This window comes from Eubalaena glacialis, chromosome 14 (assembly GCF_028564815.1).
Source record: "Eubalaena glacialis isolate mEubGla1 chromosome 14, mEubGla1.1.hap2.+ XY, whole genome shotgun sequence".
NCBI lineage: Eukaryota > Metazoa > Chordata > Mammalia > Artiodactyla > Balaenidae > Eubalaena > Eubalaena glacialis.
The window spans coordinates 72,141,530-72,159,020 of NC_083729.1; positions in this window are offsets into that span (position 1 = coordinate 72,141,530).

Below are 17,491 nucleotides of genomic sequence, written 5' to 3' on the forward strand. Positions count from 1 at the left end.
CTCGGCCCTTTGCTGAGCTCCACTTCTGTGTTGTTCCATATCTAAAATAGGGAGGTCTTTTCCAGCATAGATCTTGTATAAAACAATTGACTGACTGTCCATTCTTTGCTATGTTATTCACTGAATCTTCACCAGACCTTCTCTTTATAGTCTTGGCATTAACTAGACTTTTCTAATTCTCTGACAGACATTCCATGAAGGCTGAGGGGAGGGGAACAGGGGGGTGCATTTCTGCTTCAAAGATAGATTGTAATGAATAAAAATACCATGAGGTGAAAACCAGTGTTGTAACTAGGTGTTATAAGCAACTAATTATATTTCCAATCTAATAAATTGAAATTCCTATGGTTCAGAGGGAAAATAACAGGAAAGAAAACTGAAGAAAATAGAAACCACAAACCAGAATAAAAAACAGACCCTAAAGCTAGAGTCTTGAATTTGAATGACCTTTAGGGAGAAAGAGACAGGATTTGGGAGATAGGTATAGGTTTCAAATTTGTATTACCCATGTGGTCTGAAAATCCCCAAATTGAGACATTTAGCTTAGACCACTCCTGAGTAGTAATTCCCCAAGTTACACATTAAATACATATATGATAAAACTGTAAACAATGAATGTTTGGGAGTGATGAAAATCAAACACCAAATTCAGTAGTGTCTACCTTTGGATGCAAGGGAGAGGAATGCAATTGATAATATATTGGCAATATTTTATCACTTAATCTACATAGAGTAGGCACATAGGTTTTTTTTTTTAGATCATTCTTTGAATCATTTTTTTGAGTATTTTTTAATAATTTAAATTTTAAACCAAAATCTAACAAGTTAAACAATTTACTTGTGTGGTGACATTCTAGATGCATCAAAAACATCAGGAAAAAATTAATACTTTCCATAAAAATATAAAATAAGAGTTTGTATGTTAATTAAAAGGTAAATGAAAATCAGGATAATCTTTGTGCCACATAAGGAAACATAGTGAATACTCATGAATTTATTTTTTTTGGCTTTTTATTTTATTATTTGTATTTAAATTCTGTTTGTTTTTTGAATCTGTAATACATTCAAAGATCAGAAAGTACAAAAGGAATAGTTATCTTAAAAGACCATGAAGAACATTACTCATTTATGAACCTGCCAATCATGAATGGAGAAAAGACATGAATATACAATTTGCAAAATAATGTATAATGGCTAATATATTCATAAAACTGGCATGCAGATTAGGCTTTAAATAGGTAAACCTTTTACTTCTCTAGTGAATTTAGAAATTTGTCATCATAATGAATTACAGAATTAGGAACAAATTTTTAATGTTCAGTTTAGTATTCGGTTTTCATCATTATGACTTCAGGAGATGCCTGAAGATTTATTTAGCCAGGAGCAACAAGACTTGTAGCTGTGGCCCCATCTAGTCCTCTTAACTCTGTCACATATTCTGTCCCAAAAGAGAATTATTCATATTTTGCATCACTCTTTGCTGCTCACTATTTGTTTGCAGGGTCTTTCAAGTCCTTTCCATTTTTACATTAGAGTTTGAAAACATATGTGAACATTCCTCTTGTACTGCAGAGGCTATTCTGGCTATTGCTTGAGGTTTCTTTTTTCTCTAGGTTCTTGAATATTAGTGTACCTTATCTTTCCACGTTGAAGCAGATTTTCTCATTCTTCCTTTATTATGTTCTACTTTGCTCATATTTCACTTTGTGTGCTCTCTAAGAGACTCGTTCCCTGACTGCATGAGCAGGGAGCAGCAGGGGAAGAGCCCAGTGGGCAGAAGTGTGAATGCTGGGACCATTTTGCTACAGATGAGCTCCATCTGTGTCTCCATGTCCTCACAAATAAAAAGCATATAAATTAACACTCACCTCATAGTGTGGTTTTCAGATTAAATTTTTTGCCCACATAAGAGTTGGCTAGTAACAGTAGCAGTAGTAAAAACTGTAGTAATAGTATTTTGTATGGGTGTAATAAACTCTTCAGATCCCACCTCTGCCTCTTCTGATCAATTTGCATAAACTAGTTATATGTTGCAATGATTGAGCTCTCATTAAACAAATCTCAGAGTAAGAATGACGCTTTCACTGATTTCAAATGAATCTTATTCATATTGAACTCAAAAGAAATATTGTTTTCTCATTTTAAATATAAAAACAAACAACCTTTGTTGAAAACAAAATTTGGGGATTACAAAAATTAAGTGTACTTTATTGTGGTTGATTTAAAAAAAATGGTATGTTTTTAACTCAAGTGATTTTTTAAAAGATTAGCATGTTGAAGATTTTGATTACTAGGGATGTCCCAAAGTTTTATAGAGTTTTGGAGAATCAACTATTAACATTTTTCATAACTAGTAATTTGTGGAACATTGTTTGGCAGATGTTTCTCCAGTTCACAGAATATTAAGCCTATTTCTTAATTTTGTAAGAGTTCAGAAAATATTTAAACAATTAATATTGAAGTAATGGAAACGTGTACAACCAGTAGATTTAAGGTCAAATGAAACAGCAAGATTTAGAATATAGGAAGTTAAATAAACATACACACGTGTTTCATTAATTGTCCATTATGAATAGAATATATATTATTTTATTTTATTTTATTTTATTTTATTTTATTTTATTTTATTTTATTTTATTTTATTTTATTTTATTTTATTTTATTTTATTTTTTCAACATCTATATTGGATTAAAATTGTGCTACAATGGTGCATTAGCTTCTGCTGTATAACAAAGTGAATCAGCCATACATATACACACATCCCCATATCCACTCCCTCTTATGTCTCCCTCCCACCCTCCCAATCCCACCCTTCTAGGTGGTCACAAAGCACTGAGCTGATCTCCCTGTGCTATGCAGCTGCTTCCCACCAACCATGCATTCCACATTTGGTAGTGTATATATGTCCATGCCAATCTCTCAATTTGTCCCAACCCACACTTCCCCATCCCCATGTCCTCAAGGCCACTCTCCACGTCTGCGTCTTTATTCCTGTCATGACCCTAGGTTCTTCAGAAGCTTTCTTTTTTTTTTTTTTTAGATTCCATATATATGTGTTAGCATACGGTATTTGCTTCTCTCTTTCTGAATTACTTCACTCTGTATGACAGACTCTAGGTCCATCCACCTCACTACAAATATCCCATTGTATATATGTGCCACATCTTTATTCATTCATCTCTCGATGGACACTTAAGTTGCTTCCATGTCCTGGCAATTGTAAATAGTGCTGCAATGAATATTGTGGTACATGACTCTTTTTGAATTGTGGTTTTCTCAGGGTAAATGCCCAAAAGTGGGATTGCTGGGTCGTATGGTAGTTCTATTTCTAGTTTTTACAGAACCTCCTTACTGTTTTACATACAATTATGGAAATTTACATTCCCAACAACAGTGCAAGAGGGTTCCCTTTTCTTCACACGCTCTCCAGCATTTATTGTTTGTACATGTTTTGATGATGGCCATTCTGACCAGTGTGAGGTGATACCTCATTTTAGTTTTGATTTACATTTCTTTAATGATTAGTGATGTTGAGCATACCTTCATGTGTTTGTTGGCAATCTGTATATCTTCTATAGGGAAATGTCTATTTAGGTCTTCTGCCCATTTTTGGATTGGGTTGTTTGTTTTTTTGGTATTGAGCTGCATGAGATGCTTGATATTTTGGAGATTAATCCTTTGTCAGTTGCTTCATTTGCAAATATTTTCCGGCATTCTGAGGGTTGTCTTTTTGTCTTGTTTATGGTTTCCTTTGCTGTGCAAAAGCTTTTAAGTTTCATTAGGTCCCATTTGTTTATTTTTGTTTTTGTTTCCATTTCTCTAGGAGGTGGGTCAAAAAGGATCTTGCTGTGATTTATGTCATAGTGTCCTGCCGATGTTTTCCTCTAAGAGTTTTATAGTGTCTGGCCTTACATTTAGGTCTTTAATACATTTTGAGTTTATTTCTGTGTATGGTGTTAGAGAGTGTTCTAATTTCATTCCTTTTCATGTAGCTGTCCAGTTTTCCCATCACCACTTATTCAAGAGGCTGTCTTTTCTCCATTGTATATTCTTGCCTCCTTTGTCAAAGATAAGGTGACCATATGTGTGTGGGTTTCTCTCTGGGCTTTCTATCCTGTTCCATTTATCTATATTTCTGTTTTTGTGCCAGTACCATACTCTCTTGATTACAGTAGCTTTGTAGTATAGCCTGAAGTCAGGGAGCCTGATTCCTCCAGCTCCATTTGTCTTTCTCAACATTGCTTTGGCTTTTCACGGTCTTTTGTGTTCCCAAACAAATTGTGAAATTTTATGTTCTAGTTCTGTGAAAAATGCCATTGGTAGTTTGATAGGGATTGCATTAAATCTGTAGATTGCTTTGGGTAGTATAGTCTTTTTCACAATGTTGATTCTTCCAATCCAAGAAAATGGTATATCTCTCCATCTGTTTGTATCATCTTTAATTTCTTTCATAAGTGTCTTATAGTTTTCTTAAAACAAGTCTTTTGTCTCCTTAGGTAGATTTATTCCTAGGTATTTTATTCTTTATGTTGCAGTGGTAAATGGGAGTGTTTTCTTAATTTCTCTTTCAGATTTTTCATCACTAGTGTATAGGAATGCAACAGATTTCTGTTCATTAATTTTGTATCCTGCTACTTTACCAAATTCATTGATTAGCTCTAGTAATTTTCTGGTAGCATCTTTAGGATTCTCTGTGTATAGTATCATGACATCTGCAAACATTGACAGTTTTACTTCTTCTTTTCCATTTTGGATTCATTTTATTTCTTTTCCTTCTCTGATTGTTGTGGCTAAAACTTCCAAAACTATGTTGAATAATAGTGGTGAGAGGTGGAAACCTTGTCTTGTTCCTGATCTTAGTAGAAACGGTTTCAGTTTTTCACCATTGAGAATGATGTTGGCTGTGAGTTTGTCATATATGGCTTTTATTATGTTGAGGTTAAGTTCCCTCGAATTCCACTTTCTGGGGATATTTCATCATTAATGGGTGTTGAATTTTGTCAAAAGCTTTTCCTGCATCTATTGAGACAATCATATGTTTTATCTCCTTCAATATGTTAATATGGTTTATCACATTGATTGATTTGCATATTTTGAAGAATCCTTGCATTCCTAGGATAAACCCCACTTAATCATGGTGTATGATCCTTTTAATGTGCTGTTGGATTCTGTTTGCTAGTATTTTGTTGAGGATTTTTGCATCTATGTTCATCAGCGTTATTGGCCTGTAGTTTTCTTTTTTTGTGACATCTTTGCTGGTTTTGGTATCAGGGTGATGGTGGCCTCATAGAATGAGTTTCAGAGTGTTCCTCCCTCTGCTATATCTTGGAAGAATTTGAGAAGGATAGGTGATAGCTCTTCCCTAAATGTTTGATAGAATTTGCCTGTGAAGCCATCTAGTCCTGGGCTTTTGTTTGTTGGAAGATTTTTAATCACAGTTTCAATTTCAGTGCTTGTGATTGGTCTGTTCATATTTTCTATTTCTTCCTGGTTCAGTCTCAGCAGGTTGTGCATTTCTAAGAATTTGTCCAATTCTTCCAGGTTGTCCATTTTATTGGCATGCAGTTGCTTGTAGTAATCTCTCATGATCGTTTGTATTTCTGCAGTGTCCGTTGTTACTTCTCCTTTTTCATTTCTAATTCTATTGATTTGAGTCTTCTCCCATTTTTTCTTGAGGAGTCTGGTTAATGGTTTATCAATTTTGTTTATCTTCTCAAGAACCAGCTTTTCGTTTTATTGATCTTTGCTATTGTTTCCTTCATTTCTTTTTCATTTATTTTTGATCTGATCTTTATGATTTCCTTCCTTCTGTTAGCTTTGGGGTTTTTTTGTTCTTCCTTCTAATTGCTTTAGGTGTAAGGTTAGGTTGTTTATTTGAGACTTTCTTGTTTCTTGAGGTAAGATTGTATTGCTATAAACTTCCCTCTTAGAACTGCTTTTGCTGCATCCCATAGGTTTTGGGTCCTCGTGTTTTCATTGTCATTTGTTTCTAGGTATGTTTTGATTTCCCCTTTGATTTCTTCAGTGATCTCCTGGTTATTTAGAATTATATTGTTTAACTTCCACGTGTTTATAATTTTTACAGATTTTTTTCCTTTAATTTATATCTAGTCTCATATCGTTGTCATCAGAAAAGGTTCTTGATATGATTTCAATTTTCTTAAATTTAACAAGGCTTGATTTGTCACCCAAGATATGATGTATCCTGGAGAATGTTACATGAGCACTTGAGAAGAAAGTGTATTCTGTTGTTTTTGGGTGGAATGTCCTATAAATATCAAATAAGTGCATCTTGTTTAATGTATCATTTAAAGCTTGTGTTTCCTTATTTATTTTCATTTTGGATAATCTGCCTATTGGTGAACGTGGGTTGTTAAAGTCCCCTACTCTTATTGTGTTACTGTCGATTTCCCCGTTTATGGCTGTTAGCATTTGCCTTATGTATTGAAGTGCTCCTATGTTGGGTGCATAAATATTTACAATTATTATATCTTCTTCTTGGATTGATCCCTTGATCATTATGTAATGTCTTTCTTTGTCTCTTGTAATAGTCTTTATTTTAAAGTCTGTTTTGTCTGATATGAGAATTTCTACTCCAGCTTTCTTTTGATTTCCATTTGCATGGAATATCTTTTTCCATCCCCTCACTTTCAATCTGTACGTGTCCCAAGGTCTGAAGTGGATCACTTGTAGACAGCCTATATATGGGTTTTGTTTTTTATCCATTCAGCCAGTTTATGTCTTTTGGTTGGAGCATTTAATCCATTTACATTTAAGGTAATTATCTATATGTACGTTCCTATTACCATTTCTTAGTTTTTTTGGGTTTGTTATTGTGGGTCTTTTCCTTCTCTTGTGTTTCCTGACTAGAGAAGTTCCTTTAGCATTGGCTGTAAAGCTGGTTTTGTCATGCTGAATTGTCTTAGCTTTTGCTTGTCTGTAAAGTTCTTAATTTCTCTGTCGACTCTGAGTGACATCCTTGATGGGTAGAGTAATCTCACTTGTAAGTTTTTCCCTTTCATCACTTTAAATATGTCCTGCCACTCCCTTCTGGCTTGCAGAGTTTCTGCTGAATGTTCAGCTGTTAACGTTATGGGGATTCCCTTGTACATTATTTGTTGCTTTTCCCTTGCTGCTTTTAATATTTTTTCTTTGTATTTAATTTTTGATAGTTTGAATAATATGTGTCTTCACATGTTCCTCCTTGGATTTGTCCTGTATGGGACTCTCTGGGCTTCCTGGACTTGATTGACTATTTCCTTTCCCAAATTAGGGAAGTTTTCAACTGTAATCTCTTCAAATATTTTCTCAGTCCCTTTCTTTTTCTCTTCTTCTTCTGGGACCCCTATAATTCAAACGTTGGTGCCTTTAATATTGTCCCAGTGCTCTCTGACACTGTCCTCAATTCATTTCATTCTTTTTTCTTTATTCTGCTCTGTGGTAGTTATTTCCATTATTTTATCTTCCAGGTCACTTAATCATTCTTCTGCCTCACTTATTCTGCTATTGAATCCTTCTATAGGATTTTAATTTCATTTATTGTATTGTTCATCATTGTTTGGTTGCTCTTTAGTTCTTCTAGGTCCTTGTTGAAAGTTTCTTGTATTTTCTCCATTCTATTTCCAAGATTTTGCATCATCTTTACTATCATTACTCTGAATTCCTTTTCAGGTAGACTGACTATTTCCTCTTCATTTGTTTGGTCTGAGGGGTTTTTACCTTGCTCCTTCATCTGCTGTGTATTTCTCTGTCTTCTCATTTTCCTTAACTCTGTGTTTGCGGTCTCCTTTTCCCAGGCTGCAGGTTCATATTTCCCGTTGTTTTTCATGTCTGCCCCCAGTGGGTGAGGTTTTTTCAGTGGGTTGTGTGGGCTTCCCTGTGGAGGGGACTGGTGCCTGTGTTCTGGTGGATGAGGCTGGATCTTGTCTTTCTGGTGGGCAGGACCACGTCCAATGGTGTGTTTTGGGATATCTGTGAACTTATTTTGATTTTAGGCAGGCTTTCTGCTAATGGGTGGGGTTGTGTTCCTGTCTTGCTAGTTTTTTGGCATAGGGTGTCCAGCACTGTAGCTTGCTGGTCCTTGAGTGTAGCTAGGTCTTAGCCTTGAGATGGAGATCTCTGGCAGAGCTCTCACCAATTGATGTTCTGTGGGGACGGCATGTTTCTGGTGGATCATTGTTTTGAATTCAGCTCTCCTACCTCAGAGCTTCAGGCCAGACACCTGGCCGGAGCACCTAGACCCTGGGGAAGGTGGGCTATGAGTTGGGTGTCAGCCACTGCCCTGTTGTAGCTCTGTGTCAGCTTTCTCCAAAGTCACCCAGATACATTGGGTTATTCCACCATTCCTCAGAACTTGCACATGTCAGTCTGGGATTTGTAGATGTCCTCCTGATACTCTTCATTGAAATACCTTGCATTCATGGTGGTGAGAGATATGCTAATAGTGTCGCTTCTCTTCAGTTCAGAGACTGGGACAGTCTGAGCCTTCATGTGGCCAAGTCAGGAGCAGCTAGCGAACGGTCCCAAAGTGATAACATGTCAGATTCCAAGAAGGCTTTCTGCAGCGCCTGAGCAGCCGTCCCAAGCAGCCACTTCACTCAGCTGCAACACTCTGTGGGACCTTCAAATGAGGATTTCTACCGGCCCTAGAGCCTGACTTGCCCACCCAGGCAAGGAACTGAGGAGAACGTCTCCTGGCCCCATCTCACCAGAGGAGCGGACACCTAGAAGCTGTGCGGTCAACAGCACGGGAGCTGACAGGTGGGTGGGCAGTGTTGATAACCTCCTGAGAAAAGCCGGAACTGTGTGGAGCATTTCCGTGCTACCACCCAGGTAGGGGAATTAATTCAGAGCTGAGGCTGAAGGTAGTTCCCAGCCCACTCTGCCTGGAAAGCCTGGTGTTACCCCATCCAGTCCTGCTAAGGCAAGTCTATACTTATATTTTATATGTTAATACATAAGAAAATAATCAAACTTAATTATATTATAGGTATCCATTATATTTCCTAAAATTTATCATGTGGAAGATCATTGTTTATGCTTTGAAACACAAAAAAGAGAAATACACTATGCCTCTTTCTTTAAGGTATCTTATAAGATGAAGATGTTTTATTTCCATTTTCCCTTATTTTCTGATTCTTTGTGCTCAAGTTATTTTCTCATTAAAAGCAAATTAAATCATAATTCCTTGCAGGCAACACCACATATACACATAAACAAGCATGATTTGCATTACAATTAGAATTCTTCCTACAGTTATTTTATGAAAATGAGAGTCAAAAGACTAGCACACTTGGATAATATTTGAAATCATAATTCAAAATATAAATCAAGGTACCTAGAGAGTATTAAATATTCATTTTAAATATCAGCCCAAACTGTCAGGTAATTAAGCTACCATTTTATTACATGGCATAATGATAGAGACATCTGCATTCTGTTTTTCCGACAGTAATAAAATATCTTGACATCATGTTTATTGAAAGTAATTGCCAGGAGAAGAAAAGATAAAAAAAATAATTTTCCTATTAAAAAAAAAAAACTATCAACTTCACTAATAATCTTTTAAACATTAAAAAAAATAATAAATTTGTTGTATGTGTGATGCTGTTTAGTTTTGAAAATATTTTATAAGTATTAATTGATTTGATCAGTCCAGGGACCATATTAATAGCAATATGACCATCATTATTTCTAGGAAGGTAATAAGCAGATAATCAGATATTAATATCTAAAATAAATTAGATAAATTAAGTAGTGATATATATAGTAGCACAATTGTAAAACAGGCAGTAAAAATGGAGCTCAATAATTCTGAGACCAAATTGTTTATCATGAGTCTTTTTTTAATGTATAATGTAAGCTTCATTTCATTTGAAAAACTTTTAAGGTGCTGGTAGATAGAAAAGAAGTAAGCAATCTTGCATTTGAAACTAACTTTATTTTTTTAATGGGTTAATATGTAGAAAATACTTAATCATTCTGAGCCCATTATCAGTGTGTATTTTAGATTTTAAGTGATTAAAAACCAACTCAAATTAGATTTCAAATAAATCTTAAAGGAGAGGGGCGATTTATTGGATTTTGGTATTTAGAAGGCCAAGGGAATGCTAATTTAAGATACAACCTGATTTGGACCTCAGTGACTCATCTACTCTGGGTCTCTCTCTTTATCTCTTGATTTGTCCTCCCATAGTAAGTCCACTTCATTCCTAGAAAGACTCTTCTACATAAATAATGTAGTCATCACTAGCACCTTATATCTTACAATAAAAAATAAAGTACTTTTTATAGTATAGGATAATAATGTTCTTTTTAAAAGCTTTTAAAAGACAGTGTGAAGGAGAGGATCACAGGGTGTGTGATCAACTTGTGCACAATTATCTGACTGGTTGATGTTAAGGTAACAGGGTGATGTTTCAGGAATTTCAGTTATCAACCTTCTGGTTTCAATTGGTCTGGGGTATGGTGCTGATGGTCAGCATGCAGTTTATTTTTCCACCTGGTGGGGTTTTATGTATCTGTTAAACAACTCAAAGATATGGCTCAGGATATTACCTACACCTGTTGAGGTGGAACTAAAGGTCCTTGACTTTGTTTTATGGCTAAACTATTATTATTTTGTCTTCCTTGATTGTTTTCCTTTGTTTTTGTATTTTTTTCACTTCTCTGATTAAATTTGTTCTTTGGACCATGGGGAAGGCCTAGGAGGCTAAACCATTTTTACAAACAAAAGGCAGGGGACATGGGAGTCTATCCATGGGAAGACCCCATAGACTTCTGCTCAGTTTCAATAACTCCTTGAAATTATCATCGTGGAAGAGGATGAACCACATCAGACCCATTGCTTGACAAATATTTTTATATACCACGTTCTCATCCTGATTGCCAAGCAGCCATACACTTTTCTTTACATGTATATACCCAAAACTCTCCCTCCTATATATAATAATACGATGTACCCTCATCAAAAGAAGCTATCTTCAAGTTTTTCAAGTTATTTGATTCAATGTCAAATCTAGGCTATCTGGATGATGTTAGTCTTGTCAATTTTGCTTTGCAAGTAATAGTTAAGAGATAAATATCATCAACCCTGACACACCCAATACAATGAACACAGTAGAAAAAATAGAGGATGTCCACTCTCACCACTATTATTTAACATAGTTTTGGAAGTCCTAGCCACGGCAATCAGAGAAGAAAAAGAAATAAAAGGAATACAAATGGGAAAAGAAGAAGTAAAACTGTCACCATTTGCAGATGACATGATACTACACATAGAAAATCCTAAAGATGCCACCAGAAAACTACTAGAGCTAATCAATGAATTTGGTAAAGTTGCAGGATACAAAATTAATACACAGAAATCACTTTCATTCCTATACACTAACAATGAAAGATCAGAAAGAAAAATTAAGGAAACAATCCCATTTACCATTGTAAGAAAAAGAATAAAATACTTAGGAATAAAACTAACTAAGGAGGCAAAAGTCCTGTACTCAGAAAACTATAAGATACTGAGGAAAGAAATCAAAGATGATGCAAACAGATTGAGATATACACCATGTTCTTGGATTGGAAGAATCAATATTGTGAAAATGACTATACAACTCAAAGCAATCTACAGATTCAATGCAATTCCTGTCAAATTACCAATGACAATTTTCACAGTATTAGAAGAAAAAATTTTACAGTTTGTATGGAAACACAAAAGACCCCGAATAGCCAAAGTAATCTTGAGAAAGAAAAACGGAACTGGAGGAATCAGGCTCCCTGACGTCAGACTATATTACAAAGCTACAGTAATCAAGACTGTATGGTACTGTCACAAAAACAGAATTATAGATCAGTGAAACAGGATAGAAAGCCCAGAGATAAACCCATGCACCTATGATCACCTAATGTATGACAAAAGAGGCAAGAATATACAATGGAGAAAAGACAGTCTCTTCAATAAGTGGTGCTGGGAAAACTGGACAGGTACATGTAAAAGAATGAAATTAGAACATTCCCTGACTCCATACACAAAAATAAATTCAAAATGGATTAAAGGCCTAAATGTAAGGCCAGACACAATAAAATTCTTAGAAGAAAACATAAAGCAGAACACTCTTTGACATAAATCACAGCAAGATATTTTTTGACCCACCTCCTAGAGTAAAGAAAATAAAAATAAACAAACGGGACCTAATGAAACTTAAAAGCTTTTGCACAGCAAAGGAAACTAGAAATAAGATGAAAAGATAACCCTCAGAATGGGAGAACATGTTTGCAAAAGAAGCAACTGACAAGGAATTGATCTCCAAAATATACAAACAGCTCATGCAGCTCAATATCAAAAAAACAAACAACCCAATCAAAAAATGGGCAGAAGACCTAAACAGACATTTCTCCAAAGAAGACATATAGATGGCCAACAAATACATGAAAAGATGCTCAACATCACTAATTATTAGAGAAATTCAAATCAAAACTACAATGAGGTATCACCTCACACCGGTCAGAATGGCCATCTTCAAAAAATCTACAAACAAATGCTGGAGAGGGTGTGGAGAAAAGGGAACATTCCTACACTGTTGGTGGGAATGTAAATTGGTACAGCCACTATGAAAAATAGTATGGAGGTTACTTAAACTAAAAATAGAACTACCATATGACCCAGCAATCCCACTCCTGGGCATATACCTTGAGAAAACCATAATTCAAAAAGATATATGCACCCCAATGTTCATTGCAGCACTATTTACAATAGTCAGGACATGGAAAAAACCTAAATGTCCATCAACAGAGGAATGGATAAAGAAGATGTGGTACATATATACAAATGGAATTTTAGTAAAGATAGGAGAGTTTCAAAAAGTGGGCATGTATGTTAATTTACAAATTTGTGTATGTAAGAAAATATCACATTCCTGTGTTTCTATAAATCAACTTAATTTTTATTTCAAACCCCCCAAATTGTAAGATATCCCACCTGCAGTCAGGTTTTCCCCCCTTCACCTTCTAGGTGTGGCATAAACAGACTGCCAAATTATTGGAGATGAGGAAAGGGAAGAGCTGGTTGTAGAAAAGACACCTCCATTGGTGATTATGGAGACATACAATGTTCTTTGCCTTCCCCCCCAAAAAAGTTACAAATTTGTCTTCTAACCACACATTTTATCCCCCAAAGGGAGGTGTTGGTAACATTTTTTATATGCAGTGCAAACTTAATTTTTTTAATGGTAATTCCCCTAGGGCATCCAAATTGTAGGTAGCTGGATCTGTACACAGATTACTTTGTGAAATGAAAGGTGAGAAATTTCTCAATTTTTGGAGAATTTTCTCTACTGTTTCTCGTGACTCATATTTCTGAGAGTTTTATTTCTTTATTACATTTTGAAAGGACTATTTTAAGATAGGCTGATTTTCAACTTAAGTATCTGAAGAATGCACAAACTACACTGTTCCTTATAATTAATTTGAAATAAACTTTAATAATTATTCATGTTAAGACATATGTGCATTTGGGGGATTATACCTTGGTTTCACATTTCTTCCATTACTGCCCCCAAATTCTGAACCCTGTCTAATTTTAGAATTTTGCAACATTGAAACCATAAATTCTGCCTTCGATAGGACAGAAGTCAGTCCCTAATGTGTAGCGAGATGAGGAGTTAAGTCAACAAGCAAAAGTGCTAGTTTAATATGAATGTGTTGCAAACTATAATTCTTCCTTTAGAGTACTCTCCAATTCAGACTCTGTTTACAGAAGGTCAAATGAATTACAAAACGATATTGCTTTTAAGAATAACTAATTAGAATTTACATCCTATATTCTTATACTTGTTACATAAACTGTGAATAATTGCATACTTAATAATGTTCTTGTAAAGTGTATGTTTCATCCAACATAAGCAGTTGAATTGTTATTACTATCAAAGTCACCTGTTATCATACCCTTATCCATTACTTTTGCTTTATACTGAAGTCCCTGATGAACACAGGCTGCTTGGAGAAATAAAGTGGCATTATTCTCCATTCCATTCATAGCATATACCACTTCATTATGACCATTGAAGGCAATTATTCAACTATCAGGGAATTTTTTGTAGATATTTAATAAAAATGCATGTTAGCTTTTTGGCAGAGTCAAGGAATGGGAACTACCTGGGAAAGATTTGTCACATGAGATTTATGTTTTCTAAACTATGTTTTGTTGATGATAATGGGAATTACACATAACTAGTCTTGGGAAATGAGAAATTAAAGAAAGACAGTTTCTTTCCTGTTGTAATTCTCAAAATTTTTAGTATGCTAAGGTGCCACTTGAATCTCCTAGAGGAACAGATGGAATTCTATGAGTCTCAGACTATTTGACAATGAACTATTTTTGATGACATACTTCATTGAACACTTTTTGGAAATTTTAATATAAATTTATATTATATTAGAGTTGTAGGTATCCTCAAAAATTACCTGGCTGAACATATATATTTTATAGATGAGGAAATTGAGATCCAGAAGAATCTTCTCTAAAAGTTCCTAATTCTACTTAATGGTAAAATAAGGAATTTATATCTGTGTTTCAGGTTAGGCATTTTTTCCAATACATCACTTGTTTTAGGAGTTAATTTCACAGTGCTTAGAATATTCAAGTATTAGCCTATAGTGAGTTTAATAAAAATTAACTTTGGTATCCAAGTTAGAATAACAAATCAAGCAAAACCTTGAAGTCCCTATTGTCAAAAATTAGAGCTGCATGTAGATTAGGAAATTATTACTAGGAAATTCAAACCTTGGAATAATTTCAGCAAGACATGTAACAGTTGAGACAAGACTAGAGGACACTTCCTATACTGCACATGCCCTTTGGGTAACTAAGGGAATGGAACTTTAGCAGAACTCCAATAACGACAACAAGCAGAGGAGAAATAAGAGGTATACAAAGAGACAGTTTAAAAGGGAGCTGATTCGTCTAGATTCTGAATGATATATTACCAAAGAAAACATTCATTTCTGTTAAGGGGGAGAAATCCTGTCCTGGCTAATTCTTAATGAGGACCATCTTAACAATGGTAGTTTTAGTACTAGGTAAAAAACTCTTTGGGATTTATGTCTTTGTTCTGGAAAGAATTTTCAGGAAATCTGGAATATAGAATCCAAAATCCCGCCCCCCTGTAGCCACTTATCTCTGTGATGTCACTGAGATATAGTACTGATGAGAGTTTAGACGTTTTAGTTTTTGTTTTTGTTTTTTTTTTATGAAGGTGAACATGGAGAAGAGGAAGTGTGGATTGACTACCTTCTTTTCTCTTTTTGACACAATATGTTTGTTATTCAGGCCCAGAGTCTACCAGAGATATTTCTGTAATCTCTTGGTTCTTTCAGTAATTTCACGAGACACCTTCTCATATATGTGCCTGGTGTCAATTAAATGGGAAATTCAAGTCTCTCAAGGCCATTTTGAAGTCTCTTTGATTTTTCCCTCAGAAACTTCTGAAATGTATTACTTTAATTCTCTCCAATCCAAAGCCACACTATACACTAGGTCAACAAGCCACTCACCTTATTCTTTTTTCAGTTGCCAACCATGCTTAAAATGCACATGATTTGCTGTATATGAATTTACCACAATATCAGTGAAAAAAATTTCCTAAATTTGCTGTCATCCTTTGTAAAAGAAGTCCCTTGCTCCCACAGAAAATAGTCCTTTCCTCAAGTAAATCTGTTAAGTATTTTCTCAAGGATAAATTACTGTTTTGTATTTTTAAAAATCTCTTCCTCTTCCTGTTTTTCTCATTGTCTATCTCTCATTATATTTCCAGCCAGAAGTCCTTATTTGGATCTTTCATCAATGAGAGCTAATGGAAGTTCTTTGGTATATTTTTTTTCTCCAAACCAAAGCATCCTACGTTTCATGACTTCCAAAGTTCTACAATATTAAGGTGATAACTAACAAAGTCACACTGCTAGTCCCACAGACCCTCTCTTTAGAAAACACAAGCAAACCCTTAGCACCAAATGTGAATAACACAGCAGTTGACACTCTACATAACCTTATACAATAGCATTATCCTCAAAGCAAAGTTATGCCCTGAGAATCAATACTTAGTAAAGACCCACAATGCTCCTAGTCTAGTTATGGTGTTATCTGGGGATAAAAAGAGAATATAAAGATAAAATTCATATTTTCAGGCAATATACGCAAAGTACCCAAAGCCCTGCTAGTGAAAACATTCTTCAAGATGTTAATTTTTCTAATTAACACTAATATTTCCTTATACTAGGCAAATTTTGTAATAATTATGCATTTTTTCTCTCTGTAACCAAGTCTCACACAACTTAGAAATTTGTAAAATGTCAGGAATAGTTTACCGATTTTTCCTGACTCCCCTTTCTTTCTTCATTTATATTTAAATCTCTAAATAGTCCTTCCATGTCCACATTGTGGAGCCCTCTTCCATTAATGAACTAAAAATTGTTCCCTTTCACTCAGATAGTCTAAGGCCTTGCTCTTTCTTCTTGGTTCCAACATTGCTAATTAAAAGTCTGATATTTATTCAAATCTTCTTTTGTCTCCTTTTTTTCTTTATATGGTTCTATGATCTCCTACTTAACCTTGCTATTTTGTCCCTTACAAAGTTGTTCTTTTTTTATGCATATTTCTTTAATAGAAGTACAGTTGATTTACAATGTGCCAATCTCTACTGTACAGCACAGTGACTCAGTTATACACATGGAGACATTCTTTTTTTAATATTCTTTTCTATTATGGTTTATCACAATATATTGAATATAGTTTCCTGTGCTATACAGTAGGACTTTGTTGTTTATCCATCCTATATATAATAGTTTACATCTGCTAATCCCAGACTCCCAGTCCTTCCCTCCCCAACCTACCTCCCTTTTGGCAACCACAAGTCTGTTCTCCCTGTCTGTGAATCTGTTTTGTAGACAGGTTCATTTGTGCCATATTTTAGATTCCACCTTTATGTTTTATTTTTTGTATATTCATGCATCTCCCACCACCTCTAGCATATTTGCTTGAGTTATTTCTTTAATAATCTCTGCTTTGCTTCCTCTGTGATCTGTTTCTAAACTCCTAATAGTTCAATATTAGACTTTCTATGATGTTTCTCTGCATCTTTTATCTTTTATTTAGAATTTTTATCTCTGTCCTTTGTTCTTTCCTTTGAAACTTTCTTGAATTTAATTTTCAACCATTTCTTGATTTAAATAATGGAAATTATATTTTTAATTTATAATAATACCTCATCTGATTTTTAAATTCTTTTTAGATAGCATTTGGTCATTTTCAGGAAATGTACTAGTAGCTTTAGCTTTCCTTTAGTTAAGAATATGAAAGCTTTGTCTTAGCTTTTCCACCTTTAGCCAATTTTTCTCTTTGTTTATTTAGGTATTTCTTTGCCATGATTTAGGCTTTTCAGAAAAATATAACAATTCACGGTTTTCCACTCATTTTTTAAAAAAAATGTGAAAGAAGAGATC